The 6000-nt window shown below is 47.4% G+C and overlaps 1 protein-coding gene across 5 annotated transcripts in view; it reads left to right on the top strand.

The window, feature by feature from the left end:
- The first annotated feature begins 405 nt into the window (after window positions 1-405).
- Window positions 406-6000, top strand: part of CHD6 (chromodomain helicase DNA binding protein 6) — a 193912-nt gene continuing 188317 nt past the window's right edge. For 3 of the 5 annotated variants that reach the window (XM_070472634.1, XM_070472635.1, XM_070472636.1), the window contains exon 1: window positions 406-513. The gene's annotated coding sequence lies outside the window, so the exon portion shown is untranslated. The remainder of the gene's footprint in view (window positions 514-6000) is intronic. The other 2 variants (XM_020869725.2, XM_020869728.2) reach the window with 2 other exon arrangements.

The raw sequence follows: 6000 nt of genomic DNA, 5'->3' as shown, positions 1-6000 counted from the left end.
ATACCTCAGAGACCTCCACCTGCGGGAGGAACCCCCTCCCCGGCCCTGCCGGAGCGCGCTCCAGGTCCCCGCCCCCTGCCTGCCGTCTGCGGCGGGCAGGACCCCGCCCCGCCCTCTCGGCCCGCAGGACCCCGGCCCCGCCCCGCCCCCGTAGCCCCGCCGCTCCGTCCCGGGGGGCGGGGCCGCGCGCCGCGGCGTCTCCGAGGCGGGGGGCGCGAGGCAGGGGGCGGGGCGGCCCCCAGCGCCGGCCAATCAGCGCCGCTATCACATCCATGCAAATACGAGCACAATGGAGCGAGCCCATCACTCGCCCCTGCAAGCAAGCTTGAAATGGGCTTCTGCCTGAGCGGCAGCCGGGCTGGCCAATGACTCTGTATTTTGGGCCGGCGAGGCCCAATGGCATGGCAGGGAAGGCGGGCCCGAGCCGGGTTAGGGTGTCCTTGCAGGGTGTCTGAGCTAAACTTCACCAAATAATAGCTGTTTGTATTTTGGCTGCTGCAGGAGCCATTTTAGGTAAGTTCTTCTCTTAAACTTTTTATTTTCCTCCCCGGCCTCGGCGGGCCGGCCTTTTCCGCGGGTCCCCAGCCCCGCCCCGCCGGCCAGGCTGGGGTGCCCCTATGAATGAAGCCAGGATGAGGGGCTGCGGCGGCGCCGCCGAGGCCCGGCCGGGGTCCGAGCTGGGGCCGGCGGCGGGCGGCGTGGCGGAGGGCAGGCGGCGGCCTGAGGCCTGAGGCTAGGGGCCGGCCTCCGCCTGCGCTCCGCTCCGGGCTCGCGCTCAGGCCGCGCTCCGGCCGGGTTGCCGTCCTTGGGAGTGCGCCGCTGCGGGCCGCGCGGAGGGGCGGGGGTCCGGGCAGCCCCCCCGGCCGCGGGCCAGGCGGGCGGGGGCGGGGCGTGCGAAGGGCTCCCCCATTCCCCCCGCCTCCTCGGAACCCGGCCGAGGAGGGACCCCGGTCGTGCCGCGGCGGGGCAGGGGTGACCGCTATTCCCCCCCGCCGCCCCCGCGGAGAAGTTGCTCTATTGGCGTCCTGCGTCTGTTTGCAGGGGTGGAGGAGGGTGGGCTGGTGCCAGGCTGCTGCTCCGGGAGGGGGCGGGGGCCCCCTGCGCGTCCCCGGAGCGCGCACCCCTTCCGCCCCCTTCTTACGCACTAGCGCGCACTCGCCCCGAGAATTGGAACCCTGGAGGTGTCCAGCAGCCCCGCAGCCAAGTTTTGTGCATTATTAGATTGCACGTTGGAGCGTAAAGGGGAGGGGGGGGGAAGGAATCTCTCCCTTTCAGGGTATTTCTTTCCTTGGCTGTTGAGAAGTAACGGAGTCTGTTGCTCCCAAATTTCCAGGGACGTGCCTGTCAGATTTGCAGAGGGTTGGCAGCTACTTGGTTTTTAAAAAGACGCTATTAGGAAATCCCCTCACTAGTGAGATAATTGAAATTTGAGTTTGTTTGCAGCTTCAGTTTTATTTGATCCGATTAAAAATGCATAAGCAGACACTTATATTTGTGTACGGAAAGTGTTCCTAGTTCCAGTTATGACTGCTGTGACTGTGGTTTCGGTAGTGTGTGATCTAATAAGGCACTGTAATTCGATTTTGAACCTGTAGGCCCGTATTCTCCAAATGAGGGTTTATGGACCATTAGTAGTCTGGCCAAGGTTTCTAGTGAATCCTTAACATCTCCAGGCATCTTTGGAGCTGTGTATGCGCCTTATTTCCCACCCCCTCTGCACTGCTCCTTTCTGGCGTGGCAGATCCATGAACAGAGAAGATACCCATTTAAACATTTTTACAGTTTTTAGTGTCTGTAGTATTGCCTGAAATTCGATTTTTGTTTCTCAACTGGCTTATAGGAATACCATCCGAGTAGGCTCTACATTTAGATGTACTTTGAGGGGATACGCTTGGGACCCTTAGAAAAGTCCAGGCAGGGACTACTGCTGTGTTCCTGAGACTAATTATGAGCTGTCTTTCTTACTGGGGATTTGTCCCCATCAGCTGCATAGCACAGGAGAATTTACTGGTATTCCAAATGGGAAGATCAAGCTGGCAACCTCAGGGAGATAGTTTTTCTAAACTTTGTGGTTCTCTGGGAAGAGAGAGAAGGTTTGAGATCCATGTGTGATAAAAATGATTAGGCGTGAATCAGCAAGTGAAAGGATGTATGCCAACCAGAACAGGTGGTTTCATATAAGCCATGCATGACTGTAACCAGAGGCCTGGGAAAATGTGGAGTGGTGAAATGATTAATTTTGGACTTCTTTCTGTCCCAGAGCAGAATTCCTAAATGAATTATGATGAATTATTTAAGCTTTTTTTTTTTATTAATAGACTATTAAAAACCTTTGCAACTCCCCCCCCCCCCTTTTTTTTTTGGCTAACTTTGAAATCTCTCTTACCAGATTAGGATACTGTTCTCGGCTATAGTCTGGCCTTGGGCACAGTAAACCTAGATCTGTTGTGAAATTGGTTGTGTCTCCTTGTGCTACCACAGTCTGCCTGGAGTCACTTTTTTTTTTTTTTTTTTTTAATTTATTTATCTTTGGCTGCCCACTGGGTCTTCGTTGCTGTGTGTGGGCTCTCTCCAGTTGCAGCCAGTGGGGCTGCTCTCTAGTTGCGTTTGATGGGCTTCCCATTGCAGTGGCTTCTCCTACTGCAGTTGTGGCATGTGGGATCTTCCCAGACCAGGGATCGAACCCATGTCCCCTGCACTGGCAGGCGGATATCTCAACCTCCGGACCACTAGGAAAGTCCGAGTCACATCTTTCATACTGCAATTATTTTTTTGCTTTTTACATTTAGTTGTTATCGCACTGTAAAGTCTTGGAATAGGATCAGCTTTCCCACAACTTTTTAAGATGCTATGGCTTTCCCATCATTTTTATAATTTATTATCAGTATAGTCGAAAGTTCTTTGAACTCATCAGTGTATTACTTTCAGACAAATCAAGCGAAACATTGAATGGCCAGTTGAAAGTGAAGTGAGAGCCACAAGTAACAAGTAACATTAGTGCATTTCTGGAAGATCCTTTGGCAGTTCGTTTTTTGTATTTATTGATTTACTTATAGCTATCACAAGTACCAAAGAAAATCTGAAGCAAAATCTTATATCTTTAGAAACCACTGTCTCATTTGTAAGTTGTTTTGCCATTATATTATAGAAAACCTATCAGGAACAGCAGGCCCTGGGGCTACTGTGTCTTGGAGCTATCTGATTTAGAGAAGTTGCCAAGAAGTTTTCGAGTTTTCTTGGATGTATAACTTTGCCCCAAGCAGAGTTTGTGGTTATGTCTTCCTGTGTTAAGCCGTGAGGGAACAGGCTTGTGACTGTAGGTGCCTTATGTTTTTCAACTTTCACTGGAAGACTTTGTAATAAAATCCATGGAGTCACACGTGGATTCATGTCCTGAACCCTTTTGAACAGGTTTTAGGATTTGAGGATTCTACCTGCATAAATCTCTTTGGTGCTATGACACAATGACAGTATCTAAATCAATTGAGAAGACTGTGTTCTCACCCTCTTCTCTCATCCTCTCCAGTATAGCAAGGTTTGAAATTTGTTTTTTAAATTGAAGTATAGTTGATTTACAGTGATGTGTTAGTTTCAGGTGTACAAGCAACGTGACTCAGTTTTATATGTATATATACTTTTACAGATTCAGTAATGCATACATATATACACTTTTTCCAGATTCTTTTCTGTTATATATGAGATACTCAGCATAGTTCTATGTACTATACAGTAGGTCCTTGTTGTTTTATTTATATATGGTGATGTGTATTTGTTAATCCGAAACTCCTAATTTATCCCTCCCCTCACAATTGTTTTATTTTTAGTAAATATTTAGTAGTTCTCTTTATACTTCCATCCCTCACAGAAGCTTTAGTCAAATTTAGGTGAAAAGCAACAGTGGATCCCATGCAACTGCCTGCATTTCCCCCTACCAGGTTATTACTATACTGAAAACTCTGAAATACCTAAAAAACATCTAGAGCTTAGAGATCTTGTTTCCTAGAGAAAAGTTTTGTTTGCCATAGACTACGACACCCTTGTGACGGAAGCAAAAAGAACTAGCATTGAATGAATGAATACCTGGTCTGGGTTGGGCACTTAGCCAGGTGCTGGGACTACAAGAGATGAGGGAAAAACAAAACAAAACTGTATTTTCTTACCCAATCCAGGAGCTCCATGGACTGCAGCTCAGAGAAATGAAGTAACTTGTTCAAGGCCATGAAGCTGGTTCAGGTTAGAGCCAGAATTTGAACCCACATCATCTCCATCCAAAGCACACACATCCTTTTTTACCACCAGTACTCTAAAAAGATTTCTTAAAAAGCTGGAGTGTGCTGTCATGCTTTCATGGTATGGTGCTAGATTAACTAGCACACTTTGCTTGAGTTTTGTACACCCATCCATTTTCACTTCTCCATTTCGAGAATTTGTCACTGAAAAGGCAAGTTGGAATACAGTGAGGGCTGTTCCCCCGCTCCACCCCCCATAGTGCAAAAGAGGTCTTTCTAGGGCACTTAGGAGTTCAGGGTTAGCCCAGTACAATAATAACCATGAAGTGCAGAAGGGGAATGCAGCTGATTTTTCCTTGCCAAAATGTTCTTCTCTTTGGTTTATTTCATGGAGGCCTTTGATACCCTTGTGAGAAATTCTGTTATTTCCATAAAAGTCCTGAAGGTAGTAAACTGGAGTTATTTTAAAGTATCTACCCCTTTTCCAACTTCTGAACCAAATTATTTGCATAAAATCTGGAGAAAAATGTTTGGTTTTGCTTGTGGTACCTGCATTACTTGGTTTTTCTAGTTGGTAATAGTGACTTTTCAATAAACTTCCATGGTGCTTTAATCCACTGACAATTTCAGAAGAACTTAACATACCGATTAATGTTTGAAAATTTCAGGAAAACAGGGAAGTAGAATTTTAAGTTAACTTCAGGACATGAATCCAGACATTTACAAAGTGACAGATACATGTTTGAATTTTGTAAAAGAGTAAAGGAAGATTTCTGTTTTTCTACTTTTCTACTCCTTTATTAAAGATTCTTATGGGGGTTTTTTGTTGATCTAATTTTATGGATCAAATATAGTATTGGTAAAATTTTAATATATGTTTTGGATTTTCTTGTACACTATGTGACCAAAGCATTTTATTTGTGGAATATCTACATTTTTAAATTCTAAGCTTGCCTTTCCGTAAAAGGTCAAGCTTCAGGTTAAATGAAGGTCTAGCTTCCCAGGTGGTGCAGTGGTCAAGAATCTGCCTGCCAGTGAGGGATATGCAAGAGACAAGGTTCAGTCCCTGGGTCGGGAAGATGCCCTGGAGTAGGAAATGGCAACCCACTCCTGTATTCTTTCCTGGAGAATTCCATGGACAGAGGAGCCTGGCAGGTGCCAAGAGCTGGACGTGACTGAGTGACTGAGCAGCTGCTGTAACGTTGACCTTTGGGTCCTACCTGTTTAGGTTGATGCTTTCTGTCCTTGGATTCATGGACATCAAGGGAGTGTTTAGCTCATCTGTAAACCCCCCAAAATAGTGTGTGAAATATCGCTTGTGTGTGCATTTCTATGGGAAGCAAATCCATTGCTTTTTATGATTCTCAAAGAGGTCTGTGACTCCCCCTTCCCTTCTCCTCTCCCTCATCTCTTCCCACCCAGGTGCAAAAATAATATTAAGGATCATTGGTTTAGATTATTACAAAGGCGTTGTTTTGTTTGAGCAAAATCTTTTGCCTAGAGGCTGACTTCTTTGGGTATTTTTTGCACAGGCTCAGTCTGGATCAGTTGACCTGGGCTTGGGGGCACCCTTCTGCATCCCTGAGGATGGCTTCTAGGCAAGGGTTTCCCCCAGGATTCTTCCCTGTCTTGTAGTTGGGAAGCTGTTTCATGCCTTTGCCCGTTGTCTGTGCAGCCTGATAGAGTGAAGGTTGCAGCAGGTGACAAGACAGTCTTGAGAGTCCAGGGCCTCTTGGTCTTAGCCATCTGCCTCTGCAGATGGGACTGGAGG

The sequence above is a fragment of the Odocoileus virginianus genome, chromosome 9 (genome assembly GCF_023699985.2).
Source record: "Odocoileus virginianus isolate 20LAN1187 ecotype Illinois chromosome 9, Ovbor_1.2, whole genome shotgun sequence".
NCBI classification, from domain to species: Eukaryota; Metazoa; Chordata; class Mammalia; order Artiodactyla; family Cervidae; genus Odocoileus; species Odocoileus virginianus.
This window is presented reverse-complemented; position numbering and strand designations above follow the sequence as displayed.